The sequence below is a fragment of the Penaeus vannamei genome, chromosome 4 (assembly GCF_042767895.1).
Source record: "Penaeus vannamei isolate JL-2024 chromosome 4, ASM4276789v1, whole genome shotgun sequence".
In the NCBI taxonomy this organism is placed as follows: domain Eukaryota; kingdom Metazoa; phylum Arthropoda; class Malacostraca; order Decapoda; family Penaeidae; genus Penaeus; species Penaeus vannamei.
In genome coordinates this window covers 27,367,213-27,388,108 of record NC_091552.1, presented here as the reverse complement: position 1 = coordinate 27,388,108, position 20,896 = coordinate 27,367,213, and positions in this window count along the sequence as shown.

The window sequence follows — 20,896 nt, the reverse complement described above, 5'->3', positions numbered from 1 at the left end:
AGATGTTCAGCTGAAAGATGCTGAGCTTGGTGACCTTTTAAGTGAGATTGATCTGGGCCATCTCACCCTTGAGCAACAACAGCAGCTCAGGCAGGTACTTGTAAAGTATGTGGCATTATTTCATGCACAAGGTAAATTAGGGACGGTACCTGGTATATCCCATACTATTAAAACAAAAGAGGGCGAAGGTCCACTATGTGTGAGGCAGTGGCGTCTCCCAGAAGCCTTTAAAAAGTTCATACGGAAGGAATGTGACAATATGCTCTCACAAGGGGTTATTGAGCATTCCACCTCTCCTTGGCATTCCCCAATTGTGCTCGTCAGAAAGAAGGATGGGTCCACCCGTTTCTGCATTGACTACAGAGGTCTCAACAGCATTACTGAGCAAGATGCTTATCCAATGCCACGCATTGATGAGCTCATTGATCAGCTCCATGGAACCATGTGGTTTACTGCTCTTGATGCTCGCAGTGCCTACTGGACAGTGGATGTCAGTCCAGATGATAGGCCGAAGACTGCATTCTCAGATGGGCATAGACTTTTTCAGTTCAGAAAGTTGCCATTTGGGTTGGCAACTGCCCCTTCAACATTTCAACGGGCTGTTAACTGTGTGCTTTCATCTGTTTTAGGCAGGCACACCATTGCCTATTTAGATGATGTGGTGGTGCACAGCAACAACTTTGATGACCATCTGAGACACTTAGATGAGACTCTGTCGCTCCTTTTAAAAGCAGGATTCAGGCTCAACAGGAAGAAATGTGTCTTTGCAACAGATACATTTAAATTCTTGGGCTTTAAGATCTCACCTAAGGGTATGGAACTTGACCCAGATAAGGTGGCTGCCATACAAAAGATGCCTCAGCCTAGGAATCAGAAGGAAGTGCGCCGCTTTCTCGGTTGCACAGGCTTCTTTAGGAAGCATATTAAACAATATTCAAATATTGCAGCTCCACTGACGAGCTTGACACGTAAGGATGCCAAGTTTGCCTGGGGTCAGCCGGAGGAAATTGCTTTCCAGAGCTTGAAGACGGCACTTATCTCAGCCCCAGTTCTTAGTAAGCCCGATTTTGACAGGTCCTTTGAGATCCACACCGATGCGTCGGGTGTTGCAATCGGCGCTTGCTTAATGCAAAGTGATGATGAGGGTCGCTTGCAGCCTGTTGCATACTTCAGCCGCAAACTTAGGGATGCCGAGACTCGGTACCCTGCAATTGATTGTGAAGCACTTGCAGTAGTGGAAGGGGTACGAGCCTTCGACTGCTATGTGTATGGGCGCCGCTTCTACATTTACACAGACCATAGGCCTTTGACTTATGTGTTTAGTAGAAAAACAAAGAGTTTACGTATGACTCGGTGGTCACACGAACTTAGTTTTTATAACTATATATTAAAATACAAACAAGGGACTCAGCATCGTGTCCCAGACCAGTTGAGTCGTGCAGTGGCTGCAACAGAACTGCACAATCGTGATCCAGACGATCTGCGTCGTCACCAACTTGAGGATCCCTTGTGGAAAGAGGTGATCGAATATTTAGAGGAACGGAATTTGCCACGTCGTCGCCTTCCTCTAACTCTTGAAGAGTTTGAGCTTCGAGATGGAGTTTTATACCATGTTCGTCACCTCCCAGATCGAGTACTCCATCAGTTAGTAGTGCCAAAGACACTTAGGGGTTCTGCCATGCATTTAGCTCATTCAAGTGCAACAGCAGGTCACCCTGGGGTCTACAGGACATATTGTAAGCTCAGGGATTACTTTTACTTCCCTAACATGTTGGCTGCCGTCAAAGAATATGTTGGTACATGTCGATCTTGCCAGAAACGTAAGGGTATGGCTTATCATGCTCCTCTTGCTGCTGCACCACAGGCCAGTTACCCACTGGAAAGGGTATCTGCAGACCTAATGGAACTGGAAGTGACCTCCCAAGGCAATAGATATGTATTGGCTTTCATAGACCAACTCACCCGATACGTTCAGTTGATACCTCTGCCATCCAAGGATGCAGAGACTGTGGCTGATGCTTTTATTAATCAGTTCGTGACTGTGTTTGGGCCACCTCGTTTATTGCAAACAGACAATGGCCGAGAATTTAAAAACAATTTATTTAAGAGGGTGTGTGAGTTAGCCAGTGTACAAACTATTTTCACTACTGCTTTCCATCCCCAAGCTAACGGGATGATTGAACGCACCAATCGGGTGGGGAAAAACGCCTTGGCAACTCTTCTGGAGGTTTCTCCCTTAGAATGGGATGAACTTTTGCCATATGTTCGTTTGGCCATGAACAGTGCGGTACACCGCTCAGTAGGTGATCAACCTCTCTACTTGTTGACTGGACATATTGGCACCTATCCTGTTGGCAATAGCAATTATGAGGAGACTGATCATGAGGCAGCACAGTCTTTTGCTGCTAGGTTGAGGAGAGCTAGAGAGATTGCCGTGGAGACGTCAGTGCAGGCCAGAGAAGGCTGGGCCCGTGATTATAATCGGCGAACCCGCAAGTCCACCTTTGCTGCTGAGGTTGGTGATTTAGTCCTCTTTAAAGACCTTCCTCGCATGGCTGGAGCAGGACGGCGTGGAGCTCTTGGTCCCCGGTGGTTTGGCCCGGCTCGCATTTGCAAGAAGACCGGTCCTGTAACACGGTTGGTTAGGGTTCTCTCTCCTCCTTACAAGGAGAAGATTTACCACCTCAATCAGCTGAGGCCTTACAGGACGAATGATGAACTCCACCTGCCAGATGAGGATGAGCTAAATGAGGATGGGGACGTGGACGATCCTCCTCCTTTAGACGGGCTCCCGGAGGATGATCCTGCAGTTGCTCTCTTAGCTTCCTTTTGCCGACCTCCTGACCATGGTTAGCCTAGATTGGTCTCCCTCTTTGTTTTTGCTTGGAGGCCTGTGCCAGTGAGAGGTTTTGTGTTGAGTGCAAAGTGTTCAGTATCGTAATAGAAAATGCTCTGAAAACGAATAAGTGCGTGAAAATTAATGTATCAGCAGCGTTGAATGACATAAGAAATTGTGCATTAACATTGTATGTGCCGTGTATTAATCTGAATTGTATTCTTCCAGCCCAAGTCGAGATGATAGGTTCTGTATTTTATGGCAGTGTATTCATGGTAATGTATGTACACCTCTCCAACATGTGGTTGGTCTTCTTCTTTGGGGTCTTTTTTATGTTTAATCTTAAGTTTATATATTTGCTTCTTAAATTTGTGCTTGATTTTTTATGTAATTTAGTCCTGTATAATTCTTAAGTTTGTAGCTTTTAAGTTTACTTTTAAGTTTTTATGTTTAAGTTGTATTTTTAAGGTCCATTAATTGTAAGCTTAATTTTAAGTTTGTTCTTAAGTTCATTTTGTATTTCTTATGTAAAAGTTTTGTATTTAATTTTAAGTTTGATTTTAAGTTTCATTTTATCTTATGTTTTATTTTATGTTTTGGGCCCATTGATTTTATTTAATTTTTTTCGGTTTATTCTCTCTTTCCTATTCTTTCAGCCTGGGTGTGATTGCTTGCTGGGTCGTCGTCCTTTGCCTTCTTCGCTTTCATCCTTCGTTGCCCTTCTTCCTGTCTGGTCGTGCATCCGTATATATAGATTTGTCAGTGGCATTCCTTTCAGGAGTTTGCTTTTATACAGGATGAACACGGTAAATGCCATACACTAATCCCAGTCTCTTGCAGGTGTGATGTTCCTTGTGCTTTACGGTCCTTTTGAGTCCATCCGCAGTGTAGAGCCGTTCCACCGGAGGGTCGTGGACGGTCGCGGTGACCGTGAGCTGCTTCTTCCGACCCGTGGATCCGGTGGTGTGGCCTTCGACCGACTCCTCTCGTCACCTCTCTGCTTGCCCCTCTAATGCTGCATGACCCTGTCTGCTCAGTCGAGAGTGGCTGGACCGGGCCGCACGCTAGGGTCCTCAGAGGCAGGCAGTGGCCGTTCTGTGTGCGTCGAGGCCGAGAGGGAGTCGTCCGAAGTCAGGCGGGGAGGGAGTTGTAGTGAATTTCCCCTGGCTGTAGGCGGGTCATCCCGTAGGCTTTCGGGCCGCCTGTTCCCCTGACATTTTGGATCGTCGCTCTAGATAATCTACGGACTCCTCCGCCCTGCAAGATGACGTGGCTTTGCTGTTTCCTGTGTGTCTGCGCCTTTTTTTAAAATAAGAATAAGCCTGTGTTTTTATATTCCTTTGACTTACCTTTCCCACTGGTCCGTGATCTACCTCTACATCTACATTACTCCTACTATACACAACACTACTTATACAATACTTACCTTATATTCTATACTTACCTTGTTTTATTCTTGCCTTTTCGTCTTCGACTAATTCACCTTAGCTTTGTTTTTCTTTCGTTTTTCCCTTCGTGTTTCTCCGCTTTCCCTCACGGATCCCTTCTTTCACTTTTTCGTACTTTCCTATCTTTTGTTCATTTTATGTGCCCATTTTTGTATAGTTTTATCGTTCTTTTATTTTATGTATTTTTTTACTTATTTTAAACACACCATACACTATTTCACAACTAAATTTAATTGCATTATGGGTAAAATCCCAGTAAGCACGGGAGCCACTTGTATATAAGGTTAAGCCAGATCGGTCTAGAGGGAGGCTTTTGTTCGTGTGTGGTGACAGACCGTTGGGTTTTTAGCTGGCTGACTGGTGCTTCTCGGGCTATGGCCTCTGTTTTTCAAGTAAGTGTATGGTGTGTTGTCCTGTGTATTTGTTCTTATGGAAAGTTTTGTGCGAAATAAATGTATAATATGGATGCTCCTTTTTATGTTGCCTTTTTTGTCAGCCAGTGGTCTTATTGTTTTTTTCTCGTGACTACGGAATCACTCTTTAGCTCACCTAAGAGTCATTGTTTCTTAACGCCAGACCCACATGGAGATTACCTGTAGTTGGAATACACGCTACCAAACCATCTTTAACTCTACGGAGTTTACAAATATCCACTACAGTTATTATTTCCAGAATAATCATTATTGTCATTATCATTATTAAAATAATTATAATGATGAAAATGACATTAATAATTAAGATGATGATTATTATAATGACTATATTAAGGGTGATTAGGACGATAATGACAGTAATGATAATGATGGTGATAATGACAATAGTGATGATAATTATCATTATAAAGCCCATCTATAATAAGAAAAAGGCTAAAAGTAGAAAAATCCCAAAAGTCGAAAAACCGGAAAAACCGGCGAAATCTAGCGAAATACAGCCTTTGCAGAGATGAGTCGAAAACCCCCCTTTTCTCGAGTTTAAAGGATGATTATGATGATCTTAGCAATAATTCTGCTAATTATGATGATTTTGATGATAACCCAATCAATCATGACGATAATAATAATAATTATGAGAGTAATTAGGATAATAATTATGATGATAATTATACAATGATAATTATAATGATTTGCCTAATAATTGCAATAATAGCAATAATCGACACTATTCTAATGAGTTTTCTAATAATAACGACAATTGTAGCAGAAGTAATAATAGAAGTAATTATAACACGGAAATTATTGTTATTATAATTCTTATTATTGTTATTATTTCCAGAATTATCATTATTGTCATTATCATTATTAAAATAGTTATAATGAAAATGACATTAATAATTAAGATGATTATTATAATGACTATTAAGGGTGATTAGGGCGATAATGACAGTAATGATAATAATGATGATGATAATGACAATAATGATAATTATCATTATAAAGCCCATCTATAATGAGAAAAAGGCTAAAAGTAGAAAAATCCCAAAAGTCGAAAAACCGGCGAAATCTAGCGAAATATAAAATCTCAAAAGTCGAAAAAACGGCGAAATCTAACGAAATACAGCCTTTGCAGAGATGAGTCGAAAACCCCTTTTTTCGAGTTTAAAGGATGATTATGATGATCTTAGCAATAATTCTGCTAATTATGATGATTTTGATGATAACCCCATCAATAATGACAATAATGACGATAATAATGATAATTATGAGAGTAATTAGGACAATAATTATGATAATAATTATACAATGATAATTATAATGATGATTTGCCTAATAATTGCAATAATAGCAATAATCAACACTATTCTAATGATTTTCCTAATAATAATAACGACAATGATAACAGAAATAATAATAGAAGTAATTATAAAAAGGAAATTATTGTTATTATAATCCTTATTATTGTTATTATTTCCAGAATTATCATTATTGTCATTATCATTATTAAAATAATTATAATGATGAAAATGACATTAATAATTAAGATGATGATTATTATAATGACTATATTAAGGGTGATTAGGGCGATAATGACAGTAATGACAATAATGATGATGATAATGACAATAATGATGATAATAATCATTATAAAGCCTATCTATAATAAGTCAAATGCTAGAATTTGAAAATTCTTAAAAGTCGAAAAACCAGCGAATTCTAGCGAAATACAGCCTTTGGAGAGATGAGTCGAAAACCCCCCTTTTTCGAGTTTAAAAGATGATTATGATGATCTTAGCAATAATTCTGCTAATTATCATGATTTTGATGATAACCCCATCAATAATGACAATTATGACGATAATAATGATAATTATGAGAGCAATTGGGACAATAATTATGTTCATAATTATACAATGATAATTATAATGCTTTGCCTAATAATTGCAATAATAGCAATAATCAACACTATTCTAATGATTTTCCTAATACTAATAACGACAATGATAACAGAAATAATAATAGAAGTAATTATAACACGGCTATTATTCTTATTATAATCCTTATTATTGTTGTTATTATTACCATAATTATCATTAGTGTCATTATCATTATTAAAATAATTATAATGATGAAAATGACATTAATAATTAAGATGATGATTATTATAATGACTATATCAAGGGTGATTAGGGCGATAATGACAGTAATGATAATGATGATGATAATGACAATAATGATGATAATTATCATTATAAAGCCCATCTATAATGAGAAAAAGGCTAAAACTAGAAAAATCTCAAAAGTCGAAAAACCGGCGAAATCTAGCGAAATTCATCCTTTGGAGAGATGAGTCGAAAACCCCTTTTTTCGAATTTAAAGGATGATAATGATGATCTTTGCAATAATTCTGCTAATTATGATGATTTTGATGATAACCCCATCAATAATGACGATAATAATGATAATTATGAGTAATTAGGACAATAATTATGATAATAATTATACAATGATAATTATAATGATGATTTGCCTAATAATTGCAATAATAGCAATAATCAACACTATTCTAATGATTTTCCTAATAATAATAACGACAATGATAACAGAAATAATAATAGAAGTAATTATAACACGGAAATTATTGTTATTATAATACTTATTATTGTTGTTATTATTTCCACAATTATCATTATTGTCATTATCATTATTAAAATAATTATAATGATGAAAATGACATTAATAATTAAAATGATGATTATTATAATGACTATATTAAGGGTGATTAGGGCGATAATGACAGTAATGATAATAATGATTATGATAATGACAATAATGATAATTATCATTATAAAGCCCATCTATAATGAGAAAAAGGCTAAAACTAGAAAAATCTCACAAGTCGAAAAAACGGCGAAATCTAGCGAAATACAGCCTTTGCAGAGATGAGTTGAAAACCCCTTTTTTCGAATTTAAAGGATGCTTATGATGATCTTAGCAATAATTCTGCTAATTATGATGATTTTGATGATAACCCTATCAATAATGACAATAATGACGATAATAATGATAATTATGAGAGTAATTAGGACAATGATTATGATAATAATTATACAATGATAATTATAATGATGATTTGCACAATAATTGCAATAACAGCAATAATCAACACTATTCTAATGATTTTCCTAATAATAATAACGACAATGATAAAAAAGATAATAATAGAAGTATTTATAGCACGGCTATTATTCTTATTATAATCCTTATTATTGTTATTATTTCCAGAATTATCATTATTGTCATTATCATTATTAAAATAATTATAATGATGAAAATGACATTAATAATTAAGATGATTATTATGACTATATCAAGGGTGATTAGGGCGATAATTACAGTAATGATAATAATGATGATGATAATGACAATATTGATAATTATCCTTAGAAAGCCCATCTATAATGAGAAAAAGGCTAAAAGTAGAAAAATCCCATAAGTCGAAAAACTGGCGAAATCTAGCGAAATACGGCCTTTGCAGAGATGAGTCGAAAACCCCTTTTTTCTAGTTTAAAGGATGATTATGATGATCTTAGCAATAATTCTGCTAATCATGATGATTTTGATGATAACCCCATCAGTAATGAAAATAATGACGATAATAATCATGATTAGGAGAGAAATTAGGACAACAATTATGATAGTAATTATACAATGATACTTATAATGACGATTTGCCTAATAATTGCAATAATAACAATAATCAACACTATTCTGCTTTTCCTAATAATAATTACGACAATGATAACAGAAATAATAATAGAAGTAATTTTAATACGTCTATTATTGTTATTATGATCCTTATTATTGTTGTTATTATTTCCAGAATTATCATTATTGTCATTATCATTATTAGAATAATTATAATGATGATTAAGATGATTATCATAATGACAATATTAAGGGTGATTTGGGCGATAATGCCAGTAATTATAATAATGGTGATAATGACAATGATAATTATCATTATAAAGCCCATCTATAATAAGAAAAAGGCTAAAAGTAGAAAAATCCCAAAAGTTGAAGAACCTGCGAAATCTAGCGAAATATAGCCTTTGGAGAGGTGATTCGAAAACCCCATTTTTGGAGTTTAAAGAATGATTATGATGATCTTAGCAACAATTCCGCTAAATATCATGATTTTGATGATAACCCCATTAATAATGACAATAATGACGATAATAATGATAATTATGAGAGTAATTAAGAAAATAATTATGATAATAATAATACAATAATAATTATAATGATGATTTGCCTAATAATTGCAATAATAGCAATAATCAACACTATTCTAATGATTTTCCTAATAATAATGACGAATAAGATAAAAGAAATAATAATAGAAGTAATTATAATAGGGCTATTATTGTTAGTATAATCCTTATTATTGTTGTTATTATTTACAGAATTATCACTATTGTCATTATCATTATTGAAATAATTATAATGATAAAAATGACATTAATAATTAAGATGATGATTATCAAAATGACTATTTTAGGGGTGATTAGGGCGATAATGACAGTAATGATAATAATGATGGTGATAATGACAATAATGATGATAGTTATCATTAGAAAGCCCATCTATAATGAGAAAAAGGCTAAAAGTAGAAAAATCTCATAAGTCGAAAAAAACGGCGAAATCTAGCGAAATACAGCCTTTGCAGACATGAGTCGAAAACCTCTTTTTTCGAGTTTAAAGGATGATTATGATGATCTTAGCAATATTTCTGCTAATTATGATGATTTTGATGATAACCCCATCAATAATGACAATAATGACGATAATAATGATAATTATGAGAGTAATTAGGACAATAATTATGATAATTATACAATGATAATTATAATGATTTGCCAAATAATTGCAATAATAGCAATAATCAACACTATTCTAATGATTTTCCTAATAATAATTACCACAATGATAACAGAAATAATAACAGAAGTAATTTTAATACGGCTATTATTGTTATTATAATCCTTATTATTGTTGTTATTATTTCCAGAATAATCATTATTGTCATTATCATTATTAAAATAATTATAATGATGAAAATGACATTAATAATTAAGATGATGATTATTATAATGACTATATTAAGGGTGGTTAGGACGATAATGACAGTAATGATAATGATGGTGATAATGACAATAGTGATGATAATTATCATTATAAAGCCCATCTATAATAAGAAAAAGGCTAAAAGTAGAAAAATCCCAAAAGTCGAAAAACTGGCGAAATCTAGCGAAATACAGCCTTTGCAGAGATGAGTCGAAAACCCGCCTTTTCTCGAGTTTAAAGGATGATTATGATGATCTTAGCAATAATTCTGCTAATTATGATGATTTTGATGATAACCCAATCAATCATGACGATAATAATGATAATTATGAGAGTAATTAGGACAATAATTATGATAATAATTATACAATGATAATTATAATGATTTGCCTAATAATTGCAATAATAGCAATAATCAACACTATTCTAATAATTTTCCTAATAATAATAACCACAATGATAACAGAAATAATAATAGAAGTAATTTTAATGCGGCTATTATTGTTATTATAATCCTTATTATTGTTGTTATTATTTCCAGAAATATCATTATTGTCATTATCATTATTAAAATAATTATAATGAAAATGATATTAATAATTAAGATGATTATTATACTGACTATATTAAGGGTGATTAGGGCGATAATGACGGTAATGATAATAATGATGGTGATAATGACAATAATGATGATAATTATCATTATAAAGCCCATCTATAATAAGAAAAAGGCTAAAACTAGAAAAATCCCAAAAGTCGTAAAACCGGCGAAATCTAGCGAAATGCAGCCTTTGCAGAGATGAGTCGAAAACCCCCTTTTTTCTATTTTAAATGATGATTGTGATGATTTTAGCAATAATTCTGCTAATTATGATGATTTTGATGATAACCCAATCAATCATGACGATAATAATGATAATTATGAGAGCAATTAGGATAATTATGATAATAATTATACAATGATAATTATAATGATGATTTGCCTAATAATTGCAATAATATCAATAATCGACACTATTCTAATGATTTTTCTAATAATAATAATAACGACAATTGTAACAGAAATAACAATAGAAGTAATTATAACACGGAAATTATTGTTATTATAATCCTTATTATTGTTGTTATTATTTCCAGAATTATCATTATTGTCATTATCATTATTAAAATAGTTATAATGAAAATGACATTAATAATTAAGATGATTATTATAATGACTATTAAGGGTGATTAGGGCGATAATGACAGTAATGATAATGATGATGATAATGACAATAATGAGAATTATCATTATAAAGCCCATCTATAATGAGAAAAAGGCTAAAAGTAGAAAAATCCCAAAAGTCGAATAACCGGCAAAATCTAGCGAAATACAGCCTTTGTAGAGATGAGTCGAAAACCCCTTTTTTCGAGTTTAAAGGATGATTATGATGATCTTAGTAATAGTTCTGCTAATTATGGTGATTCTGATGATAACCCCATCAATAATGACAATAATGACGATAATAATGATAATTATGAGAGTAATTAGGACAATAATTATGATAATAATTATACAATGATAATTATAATGCTAATTTGCCTAATAATTGCAATAATAGCAATAGTCGACACTATTCTAATGATTTATCTAATAATAATAACGACAATTGTAACAGAAATAGTAATAGAAGGAATTATAAGACGGCAATTATTGTTATTATAATCCTTATTATTGTTGTTATTATATCCAGAATTATCATTATTGTCATTATCATTATTAAAACAATTATAATGATGAAAATGACATTAATAATTAAGATGATTATTATAATGACTATTAAGGGTGATTAGGGCGATAATGACAGTAATGATAATAATGATGATAATGACAATAATGATGATAATTATCATTATAAAGCCCATCTATAATGAGAAAAAGGCGAAAAGTAGAAAAATCTCAAAAGTCGAAAAAACGGCGAAATTTAACGAAATACAGCCTTTGAAGAGATGAGTCGAAAACCCCTTTTTTCGAGTTTAAAGGATGATTATGATGATCTTAGCAATAATCCTGCTAATTATGATGATTTTGATGATAACCCTATCAATAATGACAATAATGACGATAATAATGATAATTATGAGAGTAATTAGGACAATAATTATGATAATAATTATACAATGATAATTATAATGATGATTTGCCCAATAATTGCAATAATAGCAATAATCAACACTATTTTAATGATTTTCCTAATAATAATAACGACAATGATAACAGAGATAATAATAGAAGTAATTATAACACGGCTATTATTCTTATTATAATCCTTATTATTGTTGTTATTATTTCCAGAATTATCATTATTGTCATTATCATTATTAAAATAATTATAATGATGAAAATGCCATTAATAATTAAGATGATTATTATAATGACTATATTAAGGGTGATTAGGGCGATAATGACAGTAATGATAATAATGATGATGATAATGACAATAATGATGATAATTATCATTAGAAAGCCCATCTATAATGAGAAAAAGGCTAAAAGTAGAAAAATCTCCAAAGTCGAAAAAACGGCGAAATCTAGTGAAATATAGTCTTTGGAGAGATGAGTCGAAAACCCCCTTTTTTCGAGTTTAAAGGATGATTATGATGATCTTAGCAATATTTCTGCTAATTATGATGATTTTGATGATAACCCCATCAATAATGACAATAATGACGATAATAATGATAACTATGAGAGTAATTAGGACAATAATTATGATAATTATACAATAATAATTATAATGATTTGCCTAATAATTGCAATAATAGCAATAATCAACACTATTCTAATGATTTTCCTAATAATAATAACCACAATGATAACAGAAATAATAATAGAAGTAATTTTAATACGGCTATTATTGTTATTATAATCCTTATTATTGTTGTTATTATTTCCAGAATTATCATTATTGTCATTATCATTATTAAAATAATTATAATGAAATTGATATTAATAATTAAGATGATTATCATAATGACTATATTAAGGGTGATTAGGGCGATAATGACAGTAATGATAATAATGATGGTGATAATGACAATAATGATAATTATCATTATAAAGCCCATCTATAATAAGAAAAAGGCTAAAAGTAGAAAAATCCCAAAAGTCGAAAAACCGGCTAAATCTAGCGAAATATAGCCTTTGGAGAGATGAGTCGAAAACCCCCATTTTTCGAGTTTAAAGGATGATTACGAGGATCTGAGCAATAATTCTGCTAATTATCATGATTTTGATGATAACCGAATCAATGATGCCAATAATGACGATAATAATGATAAATATTAGAGCAATTAGGACAATAATTATGATAATTATACAATGATAATTATAATGATGATTTGCCTAATAATTGAAATAATAGCAATAATCGACACTATTCTAATGATTTTCCTAATAATAATGACAATTGTAACAGAAATAATAATAGAAGTAATTATAACACGGCAATTATTGTTATTATAATCCTTATTATTGTTGTTATTATTTCCAGAATTATCATTATTGTCATTATCATTATTAAAACAATTATAATGAAAATGACATTAATAATTAAGATGATTATTATAATGACTATTAAGGGTGATTAGGGCGATAATGACAGTAATGATAATAATGATGATGATAATGACAATAATGATGATAATTATCATTATAAAGCCCATATATAATGAGAAAAAGGCTAAAAGTAGAAAAATCTTAAAAGTCGAAAAACTGGCAAAATCTAGCGAAATACAGCCTTTGCAGAGATGAGTCAAAAAAACCCTTTTTTCTAGTTTAAAGGATGATTATGATGATCTTAGCAATAATTCTGCTAATTATGATGATTTTGATGATAACCCATCAGTAACGACAATAATGACGATAATAATCATAATTATGAGAGTAATTAGGACAACAATTATGATAGTAATTATACAATGATACTTATAATGACGATTTGCCTAATAATTGCAATAATAGCAATAATCAGCACTATTCTGTTTTTCCTAATAATAACGACAATGATAACAGAAATAATAATAGAAGTAATTTTAATACGGCTATTATTGTTATTATAATCCTTATTATTGTTGTTATTATTTCCAGAATTATCATTATTATCATTATCATTATTAAGATAATTATAATGAAAATGACATTAATAATTAAGATGATTATTATAATGACTATATTAAGGGTGATTAGGGTGATAATGACAGTAATGATGATAATGATTGTGATAATGACAATAATGATGATAATTATAATTATAAAACCCATCCATATTAAGAAAAAGGCTATAAGTAGAAAAATCCCAAAAGTCGAAAAACCGGCGAAATCTAGCCTTTGGAGAGGTGAGATTAATACCCCCTTTTTCGAGTTTAAAGGATGATTATGATGATTATGATGATCTTAGCAATAATTCTGCTAATTATGATGATTTTGATGATAACTCAATCAATAATGACGATAATAATGATAATTATGAGAGTAATTACGACAATAATTATGATAATTATACAATAATAATTATAATGATGATTTGCCTAACAATTGCAATAATAGCAATATTCGACACTATTCTAATGATTTTCCTAATAATAATAACGACAATTGTAACAGAAATAATAATAGAAGTAATTATAACAAGGCTATTATTGTTATTATAATCCTTATTATTGTTGTTATTATTTCCAGAATTATCATTATTGTCATTATCATTATTAAAACAATTATAATGATGAAAATGACATTAATGATTAAGATGATGATTATTATAATGACTATATTAAGGGTGATTAGGGCGATAATGACAGTAATGATAATAATGATGATGATAATGACAATAATGATGATAATTATTATAAAGCCCATCTATAATGAGAAAAAGGCTAAAAGTAGAAAAATCTAAAAAGTCGAAGAAACGGCGATTTCTGGCGAAATAGAGCCTTTGTCGAAAACCCCTTTTTTCGAGTTTAAAGGATGATTATGATGATCTTAGCAATAATTCTACTAATTATGATGATAACCCCATCAATAATGACAAGAATCATAATAGCAATAATGAACACTATTCTAATGATTTTCCTGATAATAATAACGACAATGATAACAGAAATAATAATAGAATTAATTTTAATACGGCAATTATTGTTATTATAATCCTTATTATTGTTGTTATTATTTCCAGAATTACCATTATTGTCATTATCATTATTAAAACAATCATAATGATGAAAATGACATTAATAATTAAGATTATGATTGTTATAATGACTATATTAAGGGTGATTAGGGCGATAATGACAATAATGATAATAATGATGGTGATAATGACAATAATGATGATAATTATCATTATAAAGCCTTTGGAGAGATGAGTCGAAAAACACCCTTTTTCGAGTTTAAAGGATGATTATGATGATCTTAGCAATAATTCTGCTAATTATCATGATTTTGATGATAACCCCATCAGTAATGACAATAATGACGATAATAATGATAATTATGAGAGTAATTAGGACAATAATTATGATAGTAATTATACAATGATGATTATAATGATTTGCCTAATAATTGCAATAATAGCAATAATGAACACTATTCTGTTTTTCCTAATAATAAGAACGACAATGAAAACAGAAATAATAATAGAAGTAATTTTAATACGGCTATTATTGTTATTATAATCCTTATCATTGTTGTTATTATTTCCAGAATTATCATTATTGTCATTGTCATTATTAAAATAATTATAATGATGAAAATGACATTAATAATTAAGATGATTATTAAATGATTATATTAAGGGTGATTTGGGCGATAATGGCAGTAATGATAATAATGATGATGATAATGACGATAATTATGGTAATTATTATAAAGCCCATCTTAAGAAAAAGGCTAAAAGTAGAAAAATCCCAAAAGTCGAAAAACCGGCGAATGTTTGGGTATGTGGGGCCTAGTCACAACTGCCGTTCCTCTGCATCCTGCTCACTTCCTCCCGGTCTCCGACTTCTTGTGTATTAATTTCCAACCCTCTTTCCTCTCGAAAAAAGGGGGGAACCTTCGACCAGTATGTTGTCTTCCGATGTCTCTTTGTTCCTTTTTCTCTGGAAAAAGGGAAAGAGATAATTTGGGAGACAAAAGTGTATATGTTCTTATGTGGCCTCCGCCCTCTGGTGGTTGGTTCTTTACCCTCCGTTCTAGCAAATATAGTATTTTTCACTGGGTTCAGTACTCATAAAAAGTGTTTGTGTTATTGCCTTATAGTTCATTAATCACCTCTTATTCCCGCTATAATAATAAATTAATAATATTATTAATATATTCATTTATTATTCACATTCTTCTTCTTATTATTATTATTGTTATTATTGTTATTATTATTATTATTATTATTATTATTATTATTATTATTATTAATATTATCTTATATGCACTTATATATATGTAGACACATACGTCCTTATTTTCACTTATACGCACTTTATGTATACATATACTCACACCTATATATTATTCATATTATTCATATTACTCATATTATTCACATTACTCATATTATTCACATTATTCATATTATTCACATTATTCACATTATTCCTATTATTCATATTGTTCATATTATTCGTATTCTTCCTATTGTTCTTATCATTCATATTATTCATGTTATTCATATTATTCATGTTATTCATATTATTCCTATCCTTCATATTGTTCATATTATTCATAATATTCCTATAATATTCTTCCTATTATATTATTGTTATTATTATTATTATTATTATTATTATTATTATTATTTTTTTATTCTTTCTGTCAACGGAACAGCTGGGCGAAGGGTGAGGGCAGGTCATGCGACGTTGCGCGCCCTCGCCCGCCCGCGATGTGTATATCCTCCCCTTGTTCCTCAGTCCGCTTCCTCGCTGTTCATTTCCTTCCATCCAGGAGGTGGGAGGGGGGAAGGGGGTGTTGGTGTGCGGATATACCTATATTGACACTCAAAAAACTTAACCATAATAATAATAATAATAATAATATTATTATTATTATTCACAATATTTCTATTCACCTTCGTATTATTCATATTATTATTACCATTATTCACATTATTATTATTATTATTCAAACTATTATTATTCACACTATTAATATTCACACTATTATTATTCACACTATTATTATTATTCACATTATTATTATTATTCACATTATTATTATTGTTACTATTATTATTATTATTATTACTATTATTATTATTTTCTTATATACATCTATATATCTATATGTACACGCATACATCCTTATTTTCACTTATACTCACTATTGTGTACACATATACTCTCCCATATATATTCCTCATGTTATTCATATTATTCTTTATATTCATTTTATCCATATAATTCGTATTATTCATGTTGTTCATATTATTCATATCAATCGTATTATTCATATATTCAAAACATCCATATTATTCATATCTTTTATATGTACATATTATCCATATTATCCATATTATTCATATTATTCAAATTATTCATATTATTCTTACTATTCATATATTGTTATTGTTATTATTATTATTATTATTATTATTATTATTATTATTATTATTATTATTATTATTATTTTTATTATCATTATTATTCATATTATTGTTATTGTTATTCCTTTTGGGCGGCGGAACAGCTAGAGGAAGGGGGGGCAGTTCATGCGACGTCGCGCGTCCTTGTGCGCCCGCGATGTGTATAACTTCCCTGTGTGGCTGTTTGGCTGTCCGTTTCCTCGCTGTCCTTTTCCTTCCTTCCGGGAGGTGGGAGGGGCATTCCTGTCTGTGGATATCTTTGGAAAGCAAGGTTAGGACTCATCCTTTATTCTATATATATGTTTACTTACATTTGTCTTATTCCCTTTCTATTTATATTTTCCTTTGTCTTGTTTAAAATTCACTTTTGCGCTATTTCTTACTCACTATTTCCTATATTTATTAGGCTTATCTTAGGTTGTATCTTAGCCTATCTTAAAGTAACAGGGCGTTTATTTACATGTAAATCCAATTCCTTATTCCTATTCTTCCTTTCTTTATTTGATTTCCTTTATTTCTTATTACAATCCTTTATTTTGTAACACCTTTATTCTGTTTTTTCTTAGTTACTTAATTTCAACATTTTATTATCTTTTTCCATCTTTACTTTTTCTCAAAAACTTATTCTCTTTTTCCATATCCACTTTTATCCACTTTTTCCATATCCACTTTTCCTCTCAGACTTATTATCTTTTTCATATCCGTTTTTTCTTTCTTTTGTGAACAGGTGTCCGGTGTTAAAAGGCTGAAACTACTGGGCCTTTATTACCCGACATAAAAGGAGGGAGGCTCTCGGTCGAGCCCTGCACCAGGGGACCTCAGGGGCCTCACCCTGAGGGGCGGTTGCAGGTCTCCAACCTCCCGGTAGGGGGAGGGGGGGAAACTCAATGTCAACCTTAAACCCCGCCCATCTTTCGGGTATTATGCGCCTACACAAACTGGGCCATGACTATCCATCACAAAGGGAGGGAGGCTCTCGGTCGAGCCATGCATCAGGGGACCTCAGGGGCCTCGCCCTGAGGGGCGGTTGCACTATGTTAACCTTCAACCCCGCCCATCCCTCGGCCATAATGCGCCTGCACCTACTGGGCCACGACTATCCATAAAAAGGGGGGGGGGGAGGGGAGAGGGAAAGGAGCCTCTCGGTCGTGCCATGTATCAGGGGGCCTCTTATTTTGTAACATTTAATTTCAAAATCTTATTATCTTTTTCTATGTTTATTTTTTCTCAAAACCTATTATATTTTTCCATATTCACTTTTCCACAAACTTATCATCTCTTTCCATATCCATTTTTTTCAAACTTATTATCTTTTTCCATATCCACTTTTTTCAAAAAACTTATTATTTTTCCATCCACTTTTTCTCAAAATCTTATCATTATGTCTGAAACGACTGGGCCTTTATCATCCGACATAAAAGGAGGGAGGCTCTCGGTCGAGCCCTGCATCAGGGGACCTCAGGGGCCTCACCCTGAGGGGCGGCTGCGGGTCTCCTAACCTCCCGGTAGGGGGAGGGGGGGGAAACACTATGTCAACCTTGAACCCCGCCCATCCTTCGGGCATTGTGCGCCTATACCAACTGGGCCATGACTATCCATCACAAAGGGAGGGAGGCTCTCGGTCGAGCCATGCATCAGGGGACCTCAAGGGCCTCACCCTGAGGGGCGGTTGCATTATGTTAACCTTCAACCCCACCCATCCCTCGGCCATTATGCGCCTGCACCTACTGGGCCACGACTATCCATAAAAAAGGAGGGTGGGGGGGAGGGGAGAGGGAAAGGAGCCTCTCGGTCGTGCCATGTATCAGGGGGCCTCTATTTTGCAACACCTTTATTCTGTTATTTCTTAATTTCAATATCTTTTTCCTTATCTACTTTTTCAAATATCTTATCTTATTTCTATTTCCTTGATTCTGTTATTTCTTAATTTCAATATCTTTTTCCATATCTACTTTTTCAAATATCTTATCTTATTTCTATTTCCTTGAAATTCATTTATCCACTGTCTTCTGATTTCTTATTTCTTATATTTGCTATCCTTGTCTTGGGTTATATCTTAACTTATCTTATTTTATCTTACCCACTTGTATTTCCTCTATCTTATTTCATTTCTTTGTTATTTTACATTTATCCATCTTATCTTACACATACTTGTATTTCATCTATCTTATCTCATTTCTTTGGTATTTTACATTCTCTCTTACATTTTAACTTAGCGGGGGTGTAGCTGGGGTTATTATCTGTGAACCTTTCAGGGGACCCTCACCTATCCGATCGCTTATTCGGAAATCTTACAGTAAGGGACTATTCTAACTCCACAAATTAGAACCTATAATAACACTTTGTTTTACTTATCTGTATTATTCGTCGCCTTATCTGTTGATCTCCTACTCGCTGCACTTGTAGGTCTTTTACATGTTATTGAGGTGTTCCTTTTTGGGTTTCACTAGCCTTTTCTATGGCTGTTAAGACCGTCCAGCTTTTGCTTATATATTCATAACTATTATAAAGTTCGGCAATAAACACAACAGGAAAAACAAAACACACATATAACACTTGTACACAGTATCCACAACACTAGCGCTTTCGGCCTCCCTGGCCTCATTAGGTGTTGATGGGGGAATACTGACTCTTTATTAGATAAATTTACAATTTATACCTAAATTTCGAGTACATACAAGTGACATGGAATGTTAATCCTGGTACTGTGGGGGGGTTTCTGGGAGGAACCCATGTGTCCTCATTCCTTTCATATGGGGGCGGTAGGGTTGAATCCAGGGGTTGTGGGGCCTTATTTTCTATTTTTGTGTTTGTTCTCTATTTCTTTTTATGAATAAGGTTAGGTTAGGTTAGGTTAGGTTAGGTGTTGTCCGTCTCATGAAGACTTGAAAGAAATCAGCAGACTACCGAGGAGCCGACAGGAGCCCTTCTCATGAGGGCTACACTTGGACACGGCAAAATAGGTTAGGTTTGGGTATGTGGGGCCTAGTCACAACTGCCTTATAGTTCATTAATCACCTCTTATTCCCGCTATAATAATAAATTAATATTATTATTATTAATATATTCATTTATTATTCACATTCTTCTTCTTCTTCTTATTATTATTGTTATTATTATTGTTATTATTATTATTATTATTATTATTATTATTATTTTTATTATTATCTTATATACACTTATATATATGTACACACATACGTCCTTATTTTCACTTATACGCACTTTATGTATACATATACTCACACCTATATATTATTCATATTATTCATATTACTCATATTATTCACATTACTCATATTATTCACATTATTCAAATTATTCATATTATTCACATTATTCACATTATTCCTATTATTCATATTGTTCATATTATTCGTATTCTTCCTATTGTTCTTATCATTCATATTATTCATGTTATTCATATTATTCCTATCCTTC